Raw genomic sequence first — 20,707 nt, 5'->3', positions numbered from 1 at the left:
TTTGTACCTAAATCTCTTTCCCAAGTAGCTGTATAAACTGGGAGATTGGGGTAAGTAAGTGTGGACAATATGGGAAAAATTTGGGAAACTGAGTGTGATGGGAGGGAATTACACAACAATAGTTTTGTTTATGGTTTGTTGGGGTGGGCACTAGGTTCAGCTATAGGCTAGAATTTATTTAGTGTCTTTTTTTTTTTTCTGTGAAGACCACTGTTGGTTAGGCTGATGGAAGTTCTTCCTAAGTTCATTTGATGCTGCAAATGCAAAAAGAGGGATGTAGCCAGTTTAAAATCTGAACAGCTGTGTGGACTCTCACTATCCCCTGTTTGAGACTGTCTACCCCAAGGAGCAGTTGAAGGAAGTTTGCTATCATCATAATACACACACATTTGTGTTCACATGTGCTTCTACATATTATGCAATTCCTGTGGGTTAAAGCCATCATAAAAATAATTTTATTGCAAGAACATGTGTATACCAGAAATCACTGAATGCTCCTGGTTAGGAAAAACAGACACTTTTTGCACATTACCTTTCATATACACTCAGATGTACAAAACGGAGCTAACATAAGGCGAGAAAGTGGAACTAGGAAATATCCAAAATAAAAAAATGCTAGGAGGAAAAATAAGTTTCGGTAGCAGAGAGTACATTCCTGGCTGAAGAGGTGCGATGCAGGACCCGAAAGTGTCAGGGAAGATGGTGGTGGGGAGACAAAGTGGCAATTGTAAACCTGGACTTGTTATCACTGGAGGGCAGCACACCAGTAAGTAAATGTGCCATAATGTGCAAGTATAATGTGCAAGTATACTGTGTGTACTTTCACATTATGGCAAGAGCCCACCCAGAGTGGACTTAGTGATGCTTTAAGGGCTCATTTACACTTGCTTCGGCTTAAACAAAGCTTCAACAAGGCTTCGGACAGGTTTTGTTAAAGCTCTCTGAACGCTAGTCAAAGATCCTGTCACTAAATAAAATGGTTAGCTTACAGTCCTGTTTACACCTGCTTTTGCTTTGCTTCCGTTTTCGCTTCAAAAATTATACCCCATGTAGCTTGTATCAGTGGTGCTTCAAAGTGTCTTCAAAGCCTCCATAGAAGTCTATGGCAAAGCTCGCTTAAAGCCCTACTGAAGCCCCACCGAGGCCTCATCGAAGCCCCATGAAGCCTCACAGAAGTCCTACTGAAGCCTCATCGAAGCACCTCTGAAGCCCCACCAAAGCCCCACCGAAGCCTCATCAAAACCTCATCGAAGCACCAAGCAAAAGCAGGTGTAAACAGGACTGTAAGCTAACCATTTTATTTAGTGACAGGAGCTTTGACTGGCGTTCAGAAAGCTTTAATAAAGCCTGTCCAAAGCCATGTTTTGAAGCAAGTGTAAACTAGCCCTTAGGAATAGAGTCAACAGCTTGGGTACCATAGAATGGTATGTTCCTGTTTGCAGCTTGCTTTTAGTTGCATTCTGGGCTTTTTTTCAGCAGGGACATAGGGGAACATGGTTCCGACACCTCCAGCACTGAATTTACATGATGGCAAGAGGTACTGGGGTGTGCTGGAGGGTCTAATCAAGCTGGCTGCTGGGGAGGTCTATGGTTGCCGGTGGGTTCTACATTGTTAGTGGTGGAGATGGGGCTTTTGTTGCTGGCAGGTCAATTGTTGCTGGGAGGGTTCTATTGTTGAGGAAAGGGTCTATTGTTGTTGGCTGCTAGATGGTCTAGTGATGCTGGCTGCTGGGAGATCTATTGTTGCTGGTGGGCATCTGTTGTTCCTGGGGGGGGGATTTTTATTGTGAAAGGGGTTCTATTGTTCCTGGCTGCAGGGAATTTATTTTACTGCTTTTCTTGTTATCATGAACAAATTCCATACAATTTACTTAAAATCACAAAATGATATTTAGTCCTGTAATCTAAAGGGGGCAGTGGTGGGAGGTGGGTGGGGGTTGAAACAACGATCACATGCGATGTCTGTACAATGTGAGTTTAACCATATATTTGTGTGGCTGAACTCGCATTGGATTTGCAGGAAAATAGTGCAGACTTTTTTTTGGTGGTAGAGATGGGGCTTTTGTTGCTGTCTGAAGACCAGCGAGAAAACACCCATGTGATCTGATTCCTGTGCGAGTTGTGATCTGTGAAACGATCTGGGGGTGTCGTTAACATTGTATTGACACCTGCAGCAATTCGCAGAGGGCAGTGTGAACTGCCTGCGGGAGAGATGCGTTGCAGGAACTGGCGATGTAATCACGCCGGTTCCCACATGACTGTAATGTGAACCTAGCTTTACACAACATACCAAAAAAATAAATTTTTCTTTAAATATTTCTTACCTATCCATTGTTTTGTCTCTGGGGTACCCTGTTCTTGTATGAAAAAGTATCCTGTTCGCTTTACATTGTTTTCTTTGTGTGAATTCCCTGGTGATCCTGCCAGTCCCCCTGCTTTCCTGTTTCAAACGAATAATGCTAGGAATAGAAGCTCATCTATCCCAGCACGGTCTGTTTTCTTCTTTGCATCCTACTTGGGAGCCTGTCCTACCTGTACTTCAATGGTCAGACTTGTCACCGACTTGGCACCCCCCCTACATAGGTAATCACTTGGGAGATCAGTGCATTGCTGTTTCTTTGCCTCCTGCTGACACGCCCCCCCTGCAGTCTCCACCCTCACCTCTCTAAGCTCCATTATGCAGCTGAGAACAAAGGTCGTGATCAATGAAAAAAAGGTGTTAATAATGTTTTTTTATATATTGTACATACACAAATTTTTTGCCTTACATTTCTATTTTTAAACCAATTAGGTTGTTTTACAAGGCAAGGGTTCACATATACTTAAAGGTGGGTAGTAAACTACCAGAAGAATTCAAAAAATTTTAGGTTTAGGTCATAATGTGCTAGTATGCACTGCATACTAGCACATTATGACAGACTTACTTGGAAACAGAGCCCTCCAACGCTGTCATGGCTCCCTGGTGCTTCTTCCATCTTCACCCAGTCTTCCTTCTTGTGAACTCCGGCTCTATGAATGGCTATGGCAGGCACAAAGCTCTAACGGCGCGGGTTTGCCAACCCTTCAGAGAGCATGCGTCGGTGAGGTCACTTGCTGCATGCAGTGTGTCTATCTCCTACACCCTGGAAGTTTAGGAGATCTTCACTGTACCTACAGATAAGCCTTTTTTATAGGCTTACCTGTAGGTACAAGGTTAAAAAGTGCACTTTACTTCCACTTTAATTATGTTAAACACACCTTCAATGCCTCTTACTTAACATTACATAAAAGGTGGAAACTAAAGAAGATTAAAAAGCACTTAAAAGGTAAGCAGCAATTTTTAAATATTTTTCTTAGTTATGCCATTTTAATGGGACATGTAATAAAAAAGTAAAATAAAAAGTAGGTACTATTCCAATTTTATATAAACAATATAAAACTCGCGCTAGGAAATGTGACAATAAAGTGATCTGAAATAGACCTGCAGCAGCTATCAAAAAGGTGCTAAAACCTCAAAAATGTGTACAATAAACGGAATGCGCTGGCAGGATATAAACACAATAATATAATGTGCCCAAAACCAATAATGCCGCGTACACTCGATCGCATTTTCCGACAAGAAATGTTGGATGTGAGCTTGTTGGCGGTAAGTCTGACCGTGTGTATGCTCCATCGGACATTTGTTGTTGGACTTGGCTAGTATGTTCTCAAATTTTCCGCCACGATTGGACTTTCCAATCGTGTGTACACAAGTACGTCAGACAAGAGTCCAAAGTACAAACACACATGCTCGGAATCAAGGACCAGCTGGTCTTGTAAAACTAGTGTTCGTAATGGAGATATCACATTTGTGACGCAGCAAATTATGAAATCTCTCAATGCAGTGCATTCTCTTCTTCTTTATAATGGTATAATAATGAAGCTGCTTTGCTGCTAATATTCACAGTGTTCTGACAAACGTATTTCTTTTTTTTCTGATCTCCAGAATAATATATTTTTTTTTTGTGTTTTTTTTCTAGTGATCTCCGGAATAATATATATTTTTTTTTGTTTTTGTAAATGTACCTGCCTACTCGCAAACAAACTATCCTTTTGAAGTAAAACACATAGCCAAGTATTTGTCAAAACAAACATTTTTAATTTAATAGGGAGCACAAGGTCATATCAAAATAAAGAGGAAGGCAACAATGGAGAAACAGTTGGAATTGGTAAAGCCTTTGTACCCCAGGGCAGACATCAATTATTTGACTGTCCAAATTGGTAACCTGAAGAGTCCATTTAATAGGGAGCACAATACAGTCCAGGACTCCGAGAGATCGGGAGCAGCAACATATATGCCCCGAGGCTGTGGTCTTCTAACAGCCTGCATTTTTTGCCAGACCACACCGAACCCAGGCCATCACTCTCAACACTTTCTTCCAGACTTCCTTCCATGCTGCTGTGGTGGGTGGGGTGGCTGTGTTGTTGGTGGAGGTGGTGGAGGAGCATGGTCCAACTCACGCAAGTGTGTTTGATGGGTGAGTTCGCAACTCGTCCCCTTGTTTAGTGCCTGCAGAATTATTTACTCGCATATAGTGCGCTGGGCCTCCACCATTTGTTTTAATTTATTGGCTGTGACGCATCCAAACGCCTCCTGGCCATCAGGGGCCGTGCTAATTGCCGCTGTAGCATGTCTTAGTAAAGCAGCCGTGGCCTCCTCCAGGTTCCTTGATTTTCTGGTCCTTTTGGTTGGAGGGCGGAGGGGAGGAACCTGCGATTCAGTCAGGCTTCTTGCCATGGCCTCCTCTTGGCTGAGGCTTTCCTGTGTATGAAAATTGTACATAGTTTTAGGTCTTTGGTCATCAGTCACACACAATTTTGAGCTCATGACTGTTGCAAATTGAATGTTAACAAATAGAAAAGACTATCATTCTGACCCCAGTATTTTTCATTCTTGTCCCAATCATTTTTGGCTACTACTGTCTATTGATATGTAAACCACTTGGTTAAATCACAAATTTGTGATAACATCTAGTTAACATCATTCAATTTTTGACAAGAAATATTTTCAACAATGGTATACCTGGGTCAAGCTGTGCTCCTCCACATCTTCCTGAGTGGAAGGCCCAGGTTGGACCTCAGGAGCCTCAGCTGATGTTGAAGGAAGTGTTGAAAGTGATGGCCTGGGTTCCATCTGGTCGGACAAAAAAACGTAGGCTGTTGTAGTACCACAGCCTGGGGACATATACGTCATCTGCTGCTGGTCCGAATCTCTTGGAATCCTGGACTTTCTTTCCCTACATATTATATATGCTCCTCACGCTACCAATTTTGGCCTTCAAATAGGTGATGTCTGCCGTGGGATACACAGGCTTCACTAATTCCAACAGTTTCTCCATCGCTGCCTTCCCCTTTAGCTTGTTTGAATAGTCCCTGCATTGTACTTGCCAGAGACCCCTGTATTTTTCAATAAACTCTGGCAGGAAATCTGGGGCTGTAAATTTATCAACCATTTTATCTGCAAGACACAACACAAGACAAACCCTAATGTCAGGCTAAACTCTCATAATCTTGTCCCATTATAGGCCTCAATCTATAAGCAGTATAGGCCACTAACCACTGATGCCCCAATTTACAATTGTACCTTTGTTTGAATGATGGGCAATAACGATCCTCCGTCCTCCACTCACAGATTGTACGTACGTCTGTTACATCTGTGTATGAGTGAAACTCCGCCCATGTCCTTCTTTCTAGTGTATTCCCTGCCTCTTCTCTTTCCAGGCAGTGGGAGAGCACATGGCGGAGACACAGCAGGTGTGTGCTGTTATCAGCAACGATGAAAGCCTGGAGTAAGAAACATCCAGATCCAGGAGGAGATATAAAGCCTCAAATATGTCCTTTGAAGAGATGGTGGAGATGATGGACATCTTAAAGAGGACAGACTATGATGGGAATCATGGGCCGTACAGAAACCCTAATGTGAGAAAGGCCAAGATCATGGCTAAAGTTGTCAGAAGTCTGCACAGGAATTTTGGGGTACGACCATCCAAGGATCAATTGAGGAAATGCTGGTCAGACCTAAAAAATTGAGGGAGCAAGATCAGTATAGAAAGACAGGAAAGTGCTGCGAAAAAGTAAGTATTTGTCATGTGTTACTATTATTATTATTATGACTTTCATGCTGGTCCATGTGCTTTTCTTTACTGTTGTACAGTTTAAAATGCCAAGTTTGAGGTTCGTGGACACAGGAATCATTCGTTCGCATTAAACATCGTTCGTTTGACCACTAATACATAGTTTTTGGCAGATGCAGGTTAACTACATTTGTTCATGCCTATTTTGATTAAAATAAGCTTATTACATTGTTGTCTAGATGTGTTTGAAACTATAATGAAATGACAACTTTATTCAGTGTCAGGAGAGGACACTCAGCAGCTGTTTACACATCTGGACGCAGGAGCACTAGTGTGGGACACCATAACACCCTTGTTATGGTTATGGTTATTGTTATGGTGTCCCACACAGGTGCTCCAGTGGATACTAGAGGTCTCTCAATGTGTGACACTTGCACAAAACAGGTAAGTATTCTAGCTTTTGAAAGGGAAAAAATCATGTCTTCAGCTTGTAACTCTGCCAAAACAGACAATTGGAAGACACTTCCAAGCAATGTTTCATATTACTATTTCTAGCCTAACATATCTGTCTGCTAAGTATACCTTTTTTTGTATTCACATAGGGCAGAGAAGAATAGGGACCTCTGAGGACACCAGTAACCCCACACCGAATGAAGAAAGGGAACTCACCACACACCATGAAGATGTGGATGCAGATGTTCAGGAAGTGCTGGGTGAAGTGGTAGAAATGGTGTCGATAACAGGTCAGTGTCTGAGACCACAGCTTTAGGTAATAGATGGATGCCTGCATATTTATAATACATGATGTGGTTTTTTATTTTTAGGTGATGTGGATGTTGTGGAAGAAGAAACTCACTTCAGCAGTGCAAGTGCACAAGTCCTGATCAGTGAGATCATGGTGTGCAATCGTGATTTGGAAAAGATGAAACAAAACATCCATGATGTTCAAAAAACACTGAGCAACATCATAGATATTTTAGGCAAAATCTAAACCAAAAAAAATGTTAAAGTTGTCGTTATGTTGTACGTGTTTTTACAGTTTTAACCACTTGCCTACCAGGCACTTATACCCCCTTCCTGCCCAAGCCATTTTTCAGCTTTCAGCGCTGTCACGCTTTGACTGACAATTGCGCAGTCGTGCTACACTGTACCCAATTTTTTTATCATTTTCTTCACACAAATAGAGCTTTCTTTTGGTGGTATTTAATCACTGCTGGGTTTTTTATTTTTTACAAAAAAAAAGACCAAAAATTTTGAAAAAAAAAGTTTTTTACTTTTTTCTGTCAGTAAATTTTGTAACTAAGTAATTTTTCACCTTCACTAATGTTCACTGATGGGCACTGGTAGGCTGAACTGGTGGGCATTGATGAGGTGGCACTTATGAGGTGACACTTATGGGTACTGATGAGGAGGCACAAATATGCCGCACTTATGGGCACTTATGGGTGGCACTGATATGTGGCACTCATGAGCACTGATAGGCGGCACTGATGGGCACTGTTAGGTGGCACTGATGGGCACTAATAGGGTGGCACTGGTGGGCACTGATAGGCGGCATTGGTGGGCACAAATTGGCGGCGCTGATGGGCACTGATAGGCAGCAAGGATAGGCGGTACTGATGGGCACTGATGGGTGGCACTGATGGGCGACAATGATGGTCACTACTGATAGGCATTGATTGACAGCAGTGATGGGCATTGATGGGCAGCACTGACCAGTACTGACTGGCATCACTAATGGGCACTGATTGGTGGCACTGGTGGGCACTGATTGCTGCCACTGGTGGGCACTGATAGCCGGCATTGGTGGGCATTGATTTGTGACACTATATTGCACTATTGTAATCAGGGCACTGATGATCAGTGCCCTGTTTACATTCCTAGCTGTCCCCTATGAGGAGATGCCGTTGATTGGCTTTCCTCTCCTCACACTCTGTCAGTGTGAGGCGAGTAGCGCCGATTACCGGCACCTCCTTGTTTACATGTGACCGGCTGTGATTGGATCACAGCCGATCACGTGGCTCTGTACAGAGATCAGGTTCGTGCCGTGTCCTAGCAACACGGTGCGGCCATGATCGCCGCGCTGCGCGCCCCCGGCACGCATGCGACAGCAGCTGTTCTGGGACGGCGTCATATGATGCCGTCCCAGAACGAGAGCCGCACCGCCCGCCGTCATTTGACAGCAGGGCGGGCGGCAGGCAGTTAAATGAATTGCAAAGCCAAATTTTGAAGATGCACAGAGTGTGTCAACATGTGCTATCAGCCATCATGAGATATCAATGTAAGCATTTTGTGGGTGCAACCCCTTCCTCCAAACTAAAGTAGGTGAGAGGAAGGGGTTGCACCCTTGAAACATGTCCATTGATCCCAGGCACTAATGAGTTCTTATGGGTGGCACTGATAGGTGGCACGGATGGGCACTGATCGGTAGGCACTGATGGGAATGGATGGGCACTGATAGGTGGCACTGATGGACAATGATGGGTGGCACTGATGACACGGATGGGTGGCAATGCTGGGCATTACTGAATTAATTTATTCAATAATGGTGCCAGTCAGTGCCCATTTGTGGGCACTGATTGGCATAGATTGGGCATTAATTTGCACATGTGGATGGCCATGGGGGATGTACCTGGCCATCCACATGTTATGTGCCTCCCTGGTGGTCCTAGCGGCTTCCCTGGTGGTCCAGTGTGGGCATCAAAACAATCAGCACAGACCCCCTCTGTCAGGAGAGCCGCCGATCGGCTTTCCTCTACTCGCGTCTGTCAAACACGAGTGAGGAAAAGCCGATCAACTGATCAACGGCTCTTCCTGTTTACATTGTAATCAGCTGTGATTGGACACGACTGATCACGTGGTAAAGAGCCTCCGTCGACTCTTTACCGAGATCGGTATAGCGGTGTGTCAGACAGACACACTGCACCACCAATCGCCGCGATGCGCGCCCCCACGGGCGCGCGGCTATTATCCTGGAGGACATCATATGACGCCCAGTCAGGATAACTGAACCACCGCCCAGCCGTCATTCTGTTATGGGCCGGGCGGGAAGTGTTTAAACATGCCTGTTTAGCCCCCAAAAAGGCAAATTTATGTCAAACATGCATGTTATACACCAAGATGTTGGTTTGTTCCAAAAACGTTTATAACGAACATGTGAATGTGCTTGGAGTAAAATGTTTTATACTCAACAATGTGTGGCTTCTTATTTCAATGCTCAATACCAGTTTATTTGTTAAGTTGGTGTAGTTACAGTGACAATGGGGGTTATTTACTAAAGGCAAATCCACTTTGCACTACAAGTGCACTCTCTGTGTACTTTCAAGTGCACTTATAGTGCAAAGTGGATTTGCCTTTAGTAAATAACCCCCACTGTGCTGTAAAATGTGCCAAAATCAGGCCAGTTTAGGGACTACAAGCAATTATTTCATGTTGTTTCGAGTTGAAAAGGATAAATATTTTTATCATTAATGCATTACATACATTAACAACAATAACATTGTGTGTGTGTAGCAGACTCACAGCACATCATAATAGTTAACCGAAGAAGAGATTATCACCCCATGTATCAAATAAGTTACGTTTGCACTATTGATGAAAATGAACAAAATTAAAAGGCCATTTGAGAACCTAGGAGACAGATAAGAAACATAAACAATAATTCAAATGAAATATGAGTTTAGTTTTTCAAAAAAATGTTATTCTACATCCGCAAGATTTTGTTATAAAGCAATTGCCCCCTACCCACGAAATAATCGACATAGTTTTGCCTGACTTTGCCAGCGCTTTGGGGGGGCAAGCCAGGACGGCCACTTTCGAGTGCCGTCATTGCTGCAGGTCCTGCTGAAAAGTTGGCCTCAGTCCCAACTGAGGCCAGATAGCTGGCTGCATTCTTTCAAAGGTAGTTGTGCAGAATGCAGCAGCTCAACACAACGTGGTTACGTTTGTATTCGGCCAGGTTGATGGACGTAAGGAAGAGCCTGAACCGGCTGGCCATTATGCCAAAGGCGTTCTCCACCACTCTTCTGGCATGTGCCAGCCGGTAATTAAAAACCCTCTGCTCTGGGGTCATGTTACTCATGGGGAACGGCCTCATTAGATGTTCTCCCAGAGCAAAGGCCTCATCCGCCACAAACACGAAATTGAGGCTCTTAACATTCTCCTCCGGAGGTGGCAACCCCAAAGTGCCATTTTGTAGACACCGGTAAAAATCCGACTGGGCGATCACTCCTCTGTCAGCGTTACGGCCGTTCTTCTCAACGTCCAGGTAGATGAATTCATAATTGGCCATCACCACCGCCAACATCACTATACTACTAAACCCCTTGTAATTATAGTAGTATGATCCCGAGTTCGGTGGTGGGATGATCCTGATGTGTTTCCCATCGATATCACCACCACAATTGGGAAAGTCCCACTGGTGGAGAAACTGGGAAGCCACAGTCTGCCATTCCTGTGGGTAGGAAGGAAACTGTGGAGTCAAACAAGAAAAAAATAATTAGTACTTTTGCACATAACATTGCAAGCAGATTAGACACAAACATTCTTGGCCAACATAAGTATAACATTTATTGATATGAGTATTTAAAGACAAAAAGTATAAGGTCAACTTATCAGATTCCTCACCCCCTCTGGTGGCCCATTGGAAAAATTTTATGGTGGGTGGGGGGGAATGGGTAGATGTTTTGGACAGGTAACCCTCCCCACTTAATTGAGAGCTGAATGCATAAATAATGTGTGTTACTTTGGCCAGCCCCTCCTTACTTACACTATCGGCAGCCCACTGGACAGGTAAGAAGTGTCATAATCCAAAAATATGAATACACACTATCCAAATTGAAGCACATTTTTACATTCTGCAATTATCTATCAAGATAATAGGAGAACAAAACTTTAAACAGTACCATTTGAAAGTATTCAGGCAGGCACTTGCACTACATGCTTTGGTGAATTCATCCATAAATATGACCACAAAAGAGGTAGGTAGTGTGTATGGGTTTGGCAAAGTCAGCAGATAGAGTATCGGTATCGGTTGACTTAGCGGTTGGGGGGAGGGAGGGTTCAAAATGAGTTTGGACCCCCCAAAAAAAGCCTCTTGCACTCTGTATTTAAGGACAACAATAACACTTGGACACATTTTAGGGGGTGTTTAGGGTAAGCACTACAATGGAGCTGACAAAATACATTGTTAAGTTACTAGGCTAGGTGTGTATGGGCCCAGGATAGCACGCTGGGGAGGTTAGTGAAGGCAAATATGCATGAAGGACAAAAAAGGAGCATTACAGCATCCATGAGGACAAAGAGGCCATTCACAGCATATTAAAATCATGGTAATTATGGAATGAAGAAATGAATACAAAACATTAGCAAACATTAAATACATAGAATGTGATGTTAAAGGATAAAACTTACCCTAATATAGTCCTTCTGCAGGACTTGAATTATGGCAGAACAGGTCTCTGGAATAATGATTCCCAGAGCCTGGGGGGAGATCCCAGTCGTGAACTTCAGGTCCTGGAGCCTTCTCCCCGTCACCAAGTACCGCAAGGTGGCTATGAGATATAAGGGACAGCAAAGCCAATAGACGGTGAAAGACGGGGTCCGTCATCTGGAGATATTTCCTGAAATCATCAGGATTATTCTCTTGGTGCTCCCGCAGCAAAGGCATATGACAGAATTGGTCACAATTAAGCAACCAATTCTTGGTCCAAGAGCTCCTCCTCCCCCTGTTCGTAGACTGGACTTGGATCAAAGCAATAACTCCAAGCCCAACAACAGCACGATCTCTCCGATGAGAACGCAACATGGTTAGTAAACAAACGGCTGCTCAGAATGAACTGACAGAACGTACTGAAAATCAGAAAGGACCTGACAAGCACGACCTGAAAATCATAAACGACCGGACAAGCACGCACTGAAAATCAGAAGCGAACTATAAATAGAACGCACTGAAAATCAGAAACGACCTGACAAGCATGCACTGAAAAACAGATATGAACCGACAAGCACAACCTGAAAAGCAGAAACGAACTGAAAAGCACGGGGCTGAAATGCTGCGAATCGTCACTCACCAAACTTCTACTAACACGAGATAAACACGAGATTAGCAGAAGGAGCCCAAAGGGTGGCGCAAGACTATTGAACTTCCTTTTTATCGGCTCGTCGTATGTCTTGTACGTCCCTACGTTCGTAATTGTTGGCCAATATTTGTGTGACCGTGTGTATGCAAGACAAGTTGGAGCCAACACCCTTCGAACAAAAGTACACGGTTTTGTTGTCAGAAAGTCCGATCGTGTGTACGAGATATTACAGTGACAACAAATCAAAACATGAAAATTGCAGTTTATAAGTGCAGAGTGCTCCAAAAATAAAGTGCATCGGTGCTTCAAAAAATATAAAGTGTCAGTGTGCCACGTTCCTGTCTTGTGACCCCACTCAGAAAAAGTATGGAGGGATGAATTCTCAGAAGCCTTTCCATAGGGGTGATCTCATGGATATATCAAAAGGGATCGACCATAATCGGAGAAAAAAACACAAAGAGAAACCAATAGTGAAGTACCGCTAATACTCTATGAACTTGCGCAATCAAAAAAGCCACTCACGAGATGGCTGAATGGAGGCATCAGTGTAAAATACGGGTCCGCCGCTGGTCGACGTATGTTCCACTGAAAGCAGAAGTTGCGTCACTGGTTGGCGAAACCAGGAGTACGTCAATGCGTTTCGCCCCTCCTCCAGGGCGTCCTTAGATGACTTTTTGGTGAGTGGGGTCACAAGAGGGTAACGTGGCACACTGACACTTTATATTTTTGAAGCACTGATGCACTTTATTTTTGAGGCACTTAGCACTTATATAGAATATAGACTGCAATTTTCATTGTCACTGTTAATGGTTTTGGGCACTTTATATTATTGTGTTCATACCCTGCAAGCGATGTCCATTTATTCTACATTATTCCAATTTTGTCTGCCAACACTACACTTTAAGCTGCATTTACTTTTGCATTCCGTAAACTTATAGGAATAGAAAAGTAGTTTTGACGCAAATAAAAGCCCTTTGACAGAAGCCCTAACATCATTGGGCCTACTACAGAAATGATGGGAATTCAGAAGTGAGGTCTCATCCACTATTGTTCCAGCTTGGCGTTCAGGTAATTCCCCTGTGGATCCCTATAGTTACAATTAATATAGATCTTTAATAGTTACAATATTGATTACAATAATATGTATTGTAACAAAAGTTTGCATACAAGCCAAGGTAAATATTGTTGATCATGGTAACAAAAACTTCTGGTGCACTATTTTTACTATTATTGTTATTACAGTTAATGACTTATACAGAGCCATTATTAATGTGTGATGCTGTACATAGGAAGGATCTATCTTTACTAAGTTTCTGTATCCATGAGCCAGAGATCTTTATAAATGTGATTATAAATAAAGCGAGCTAAGCTGATGAACTGATCAGCATTGTGTACATAACTGACAGTGACTTTGTATATAAAATCTCAGATATGTTTCTGTGGAAAATCTTGTGACACTGGCCTGAAGGAAACTCTGGGTAGCAACATTTAATGCAGTTCCCACGTGGAAGAACACACAGTATAACACATTGGTGTAGATCGAGCCTTTAAGTGAGTCTGTCACAAATGAGGCAAGATCGGTGTTGCAGAGCAGACGGATGAGCTAGAATGGACTATTCTACTTTAAAAGCATAGCCCAAATTTTGCAAAAATTTAAACAATGCACCCACATTAATTAAAAAATAGTACATTTATTACATTTTTTATTTTGAAGCCTGCAGAGCATTGCAACCACAATGAGTGCATTGTGAGTGCTATGCACAGAGTCCTGCATTGTTTATGCACCCAGATACAGAAATACCATTATGGGGCTGAAGGGAGTACTGTATTCTGTGGACTGCAAGTGTGATGATATCACCCTACTTGTGCTTCATTGAGATTTGAGTCCCTCTGTCGCATTGGCGTATTGACTGTGTGCTTTATTGCAGACTGATCGCTCTGCAATCCAGCGCTGGGCCTCTTCAAGGCTGAATTACACCCAGCATTATTAAAGCGGTATTAAACCCAAAACCAAAAATATTACCTATCCTTAAATGTGATGGCTGCATTTGTTTTTTTTTTTTTTAGGCTTTTTTTCCCCCTCTGTTTTCACTTAGTAATCGGGCCAGTAACACTCCTCCTGTATTAGAATGCCCCCACTCTCAATGAAGGAACACAGGGGGCACATTTGGACAGCAGCTGGGGGGAAGGGAGTGTTAGATGTACTAGCAGCTTTAGATACACTAACAAATTTAGGATGAAGTTACAGCAATAGTTTTTGTTTTCTTTTGGGATAAAGGTTTTACATAAATAAATACAAGCTGATCATTTTAAACACCAATGTCAGTGGTAAATGTTTTTTTTTTACAACCCTGTAACTGCTATATTTGCAGAACAGCTTGTTCTGTTGAAAAGCAACAGACTTACTAGCCAGATCAGCAGGTGAAAATAAAAGAAAGAAAGACCAAAAAAAGAAAACAAATGCAGTCACCACATCTAAAAATTGGTAATATAATAAATGTTTGCTTTTGGGTTTAACATCTCTTTAAGTCCACTTTCTGTAAGCCCCGGGCCCACGGGATAATGCTGCAATACCCCAATAGGTGACCAAACCAAACCAGAACGAGGGCCCGCAAGAGAATGCCACAATGGAGGAAGAGGACCCAATAGGTGACCAAACCAAAACAAGGACCCACAGGAGAATGCCGCAATATCATTACATACTGTTGTTTTCTGCAGCATTCAGGATCCGTCCACTGAGGAAGATGAGGAGGAAGAGCACCCGATAGGTGACCAGACCAAACCAGAACGAGAGCCCACAGGAAAATGCCACAAAATCATTACATACTGCTGTTTTCTGCAGCATTCAGGACCTGTCCACTGAGGAAGATGAGGAGGAAGAGGACCCAATAGGTGACCAAACCAGAACTAGGGCCCACAAGAGAATGCTGCAATATCATTACATACTGTTGTTTTCTGCAGCATTCAGAACCTGTCTACTGAGGAAGATGGGGAGGAAGAGGATTCAATAGGTGATCAGACCAAACCAGAACGAGGACCCACAGGAGAATGCCACAATATCATTACATGCTGCTGTTTTCTGCAGCATTCAGGACCCGTCCACTGAGGAAGATGAGGAGGAAGAAGACCCAATAGGTGACCAGACTAAACCAGAAACGAGGGCCCGCAAGAGAATACCACAATATCATTACATGCTGCTGTTTTCTGCAGCATTCAGGACCCGTCCACTGAGGAAGATGAGGAGGAAGAAGACCCAATAGGTGACCAGACCAAACCAGAACGAGGACCTGAGAAAGAAAGATATCACTGCTCTAAAAGAGGTCTGTGAGGAACAAGCATCTCCTTCATGCTGGAAGAAGCAGGTGCCGGCAATCAGTGCCGGGACAAGGTCATCTGGTGTCCAGGGCAAAGATGGAAAACTGCGCCCCCCCCCCGCCACTGTAAAAGCTACAACGCCTACAGGTGATGGGATCTATACTGGGTTGTTAAATACTAGTATTGGTGGCGATCAGTGACTTAGGCGCGGTTCACACTGGGGAAACTTGTCACGCCCCATTCAGTACAATGACACCGTTCTAATCGGAGCGACAGGACACAGCACATCAGGGCACAGGTCACAGTACATCAGGGCACAGCACATCAGGGCCCTGCACATCAGGGCACAGCACATCAGGGCACAGGTCACAGTACATCAGGGCACAGCACATCAGGGCACTGCACATCAGGACACATCAGGGCACAGCACATCAAGGCACAGGTCACAGTACATCAGGGTACAGAGCCCAGCACATCAGGGTACAGCACACCAGGCCACGTCAGGGTACAGCACATCAGGGTACAGAGCCCAGCACATCAGGTCACAGTACATCGGGGCACACGACATTAAGGCACAGCACATCGGGGCACAAGGCACATAGGACATCAGGGCACATAGCACATTAGGGCACATCCGGGCAAATAGCCATCAGGGCACGGGGCACATAGCACATCAGGGCACGGGGCACATCAGGGCACAGCACATCAGGGTACAGAGGACATCAGGGCACAACACATCACGGTACAGGGCACAGCACATCAGGGTACAGGGAACATCAGGGCACATAGCACATCAGGGCATGGGGCACAAAGCACATCAGGGCACGGAGCACATCAGGGCACGGAGCACATCAGGATAAGGAGCACATCAGGGCACATGGCACATCAGGGCACGGGGCACATCAGTGCACGGGGCACATCAGGGCACAGAGCACATCAGGGCACGGAGCACATCAAGGCACGGAGCACATCAGGGCACGGGGGCATATGGCACATCAGGGCACATAATGGCGCATGATGGGGCACATGGCACATTATGGGGCACATCAGGGCAAATCATGGGGCACATCATGGGGCACGTCAGGGCACATCATGGGGCACATCAGGGCACATCATGGGGCACGTCAGGGCACATTATGGGGCACATCAGGGCACATCATGGGGCACGTCAGGGCACATCATGGGGCACGTCAGGGCACATCATGGGGCACGTCAGGGCACATTATAGGGCACGTCAGAGCACATCATGGGGCACATCAGGGCACATCATGGGGCACATCAGGGCACATCATACGGCACATAGCACATTAAGTGTGGCACATTGTTTACTAGCCTGCATGCAGAGCAGTGCAGGAAGCATCTGTGATAAGTTCTCTCTCTCATGTCACGCTGCTCCCCGGCGGCCCTTCCTCTCTTCTCGTCCATCTCAGATGATGTCACAAGCAAATAGGGAAGGACGAGAAGAGAGGAGGGGCCGCCGGGGAGCAGCATGACATGAGAGAGAGAACTTATTACAGATGCTTCCTGCGCTGCTCTGCATGCATCTCGATCTACCCGTCAGGTGCCAGCTGTCGGCGATTGATGGGTAGATCCTCCAATGCGGGATAGAAACCCTGATAGGGAAGTGATAGGCGGGGCGGGGTTAGTTTCAGGCTTGTGCGGCCGGTGTTGTAAACTCTGCATAGGTAGCAGGAATTTTTACAACACCGGTTCACTGGCGCTTCTATTGCGCCCCTCTTCCTCCATGAAATGGTCCCGCCCAGGGCATCCGCCCCTTCCGCCCCCCCCTTGTACCGGCCCTGCCGGCAATGCTGATAATGAAGTAGTAAAAGAAAGTCCTGGACACTCAAAAGCAATCTTCGATCTTTATTTAATAGTGTTCATAAAAATACATGTCACAGCAGCAAGATGCAGGGAAGCTAAATAGGTGTCCAAAACAAACCAGAAACGAGGGCCCGCAAGAGAATGCCACAATATCATTACATGCTGCTGTTTTCTGCAGCATTCAGGACCCATCCACTGAGGAAGATGAGGACCCAATAGGTGACTAGACCAAACCAGAACGAGGGCCCACAGGAGAATGCTGCAATATCATTACATGCTGCTGTTTTCTGCAGCATTCAGGACCAGTCCATTTAGGAAGATAAGGAGGAAGAAGACCCAATAGGTGACCAGACCAAACCAGAATGAGGGCCCACAGGAGAATGCTGCAATATCATTACATGCTGCTGTTTTCTGCAGTATTCAGGACCGGTCCACTGAGGAAGATGAGGAGGAAGGTGACCAGACCAAGCAAGAAAGAGTGAAGTAAATGGGGGAAGGGAACTTAGAGTTGAACTTTAAGGTCACCCATAGACATGAGATGATGAACATAAGATCTATTTGTCACTTCCATTTCCCAAGTATCATCATGGTATAACTGGAATGTTCATTTTTGCAGGTCCATGTGTTAGGCAGACCTCCCTGGCACCAGCGTAATCTTGGTGAAATTGTGATAATCGTCCTATAAATTCTTCCCCCACAGACCACACACATGTAATCATTTCCTGATCCAACCATAATGGATTAGACTGATAGGCTGTCTGTGTTCCCTAAGGCCCAGCAACTTGATGTGCTCTTCTAGGTATAGCTCAGTAAAATAATTATCAAAAGTATACATATATTTTATGACAAGAAACAGGAATTTGCTGCTGGGGTTACAGGAGCTTACATATTACTAATGCAACCTGAAGCACCATGGTATCCCTAGGACCTACACTCATTAGCGGCATTGGTGACTTTCTAGATCTGATTTCTCACAAGAGGTCAATGGAGTGATATCATCACATAGTGATCTCTATTTAGCATGTCTAAAGTAACAGGATGTGCTATGATCATAACAAGTAGGGAAAGAACCAAGCATACCTAAGTCTTAATAACATACTGTAACTGTGTTCCTAGAAGCTTCATACAGGTCTTAAAGGGCAATTTCACTTTTATTTAAGTTGTACTTTATGGACCTTCCATGCACATAGTGAATTCCTTAAAGCTGGGATCTTCACTGTGCAGCCATACCCAAAAACAAACATCCTTTTATGCAAAAACATCTGGAACTGGCCCTATACCTCCTGCATGCACATTGTTGTCCCTATACATTCCTATGAATGGCTCTGTACTTCATTAGGACCCATCCAAAGGAATAAATGGAGACAGCAGTGCAGAAGCATAGCAGCCACAGAACACAAATGGAACCGTTTAAAAAAAGGTCTGTGGTACAGGCAGTGAATAGACAAACAAATAATTGCTAGAAGGAAGGAGAAAGAACTTTTTACGGAAAAAGAATAAAGAGGGGTTAGAACCCATGTCAGGTTTATATTGCTCACTGAATATGTATTGATGGAGCACTGAGCCCAAAGTAAGTAAATCTTAAAGCAGTACTCCAGAAATTTGCTTTTTTTGCAAACTTACATTGGTCCAGCTTGGCTAAATGTAAGTATTTATATCTGATATCTGGAGTGCCACTGGGGATGCTGAAAATCACTGTAGTATTCCAGGTTAATATAGTGATAGCCATGATATTATGGTTGCTGCTCCTGTGGCTTCACTTCTGCACAATGAACATAGTAGGGTCACTTGCTTTGCACTGCTGCCATTAAGAGAACGCCTTGTGTCTTGTTTTCATGAATAGAAGGCATTCTCTGATTGGACAAGGTGGAAAAAAGGGGCAGATGAAGTTACAATTTTCACCTTGTCCTGAGAGAGTGGTCCCTACATTCACTGGACAGAGAAGTCACTGGAGCAGCAACCAGAAGCTCATAGAGATCACTTAATGTAATGCGTAATACTGCAGTGTTTTTCAGCATCCCCAGAGGTCCTCCGGATATCAGATATACTGTAAATACATACATCGAGCCAAGCTTGACCAATGTAGGTTTGCAAGAAAGATAATTCCTTGAGATATGCTATAAGAAGGAGTCCAACTTTTGGAGGCAGCTCTCTGATACACTCTGCTACACTGATACACTGCCTCAGTGTAAGCACACGCTTTATCCTGGCTGTTTTTCACTCTGCATGTCTATTCACTTAGCCCGGGTTCACACTATGAATTACACAGGAACGTGCTGTGCATTCCTGTGCAATTCACATGCAATTCATTTTGAATGGCTTCAAATTGCACTGTATTGCACCAAAAGTGGGGCATGCACTACTTTGGAAACGCACTACAACCAGATCACATGGTACTTTTAAACAACACAATCCACTGCAGGCAGACTGTATTTGTGACCTGCATTTAGGGCGTCGCTAACTTAAAGGGTTACTAAGCTCTCATTTTTTTTTTTTTAAATAACAAACATATCATACTTACCTCCACTGTGCAGTTCGTTTTGCACAGAGTGGCCCGATCCTCTTCTGGGGTCACCCATCGGCGCTCGCAGCTTCTCCCCGCATTGTGAAACCACCTAGAAAAAGCTCTTTCCTTGGGGGTCCCCGTGAGGGCGTGCTCCCGAGTGCTTCCCGGCGCCTACGTCATTGGATTTGATTGACAGCAGCAGGAGCCAATGGCTGTGTTGCTATCAATCTATCCAATCAAGAGCCGAGACAACGGGCAGAGAGGGTGAGCGCGTCTGGTGTGGGAATTACAGGGCTCAGGTGAATAAAATGGGGGGGGGGGGGGGGCTGGCCAGTGACAGAAGTTTTTTCACCTTAATGCATAGGATGCATTAAGGTGAAAAAACACGAGGGTTTACAACCCCTTTAACATTGCAGTGGTTTTAAATGTGGTGTGGAAAACGTGCATAGAACGGGGGATTCCGGCACAATGTGGGATCAAACAGTACAGTTACAATACAATTCAATACAGGAGGAATTAGAGGGCCCTGCTCGTTAGCGCTTACATTCTAAAAGGGAAGGTCAAGTGATACAAGAGGTAATAACTGTGGGGGATGAACTGATAGAGAAAATAAAAGTACAGTTATTAGGTAGGGGCAGGATAGGCTTCTCTGAAGAGGAGGGTTTTCAGGGATCGCCTAAAAGTAGACACTCAGATTAGGAGATAGTCGGAAAGATTCGGGTAGGGAATTCCATAAGATGGGCGAGGCTCTGGAAATGTCCTGGAGGCGAGCATGGGAGGAGATGACAAGGGAGCTAGAGAGCAGAAGGTCTTGGGAGGGATGAAGAGAACGATTATGTTTCTTTCACCTAATGTTATATCCTCTGGCTGCATGGACTGAGCTTTTCCTG

The sequence above is a fragment of the Aquarana catesbeiana genome, linkage group LG01, assembly GCF_042186555.1.
Source record: "Aquarana catesbeiana isolate 2022-GZ linkage group LG01, ASM4218655v1, whole genome shotgun sequence".
Classification (NCBI taxonomy): Eukaryota; Metazoa; Chordata; class Amphibia; order Anura; family Ranidae; genus Aquarana; species Aquarana catesbeiana.
Note: the sequence above shows the minus strand (reverse complement) of the source record.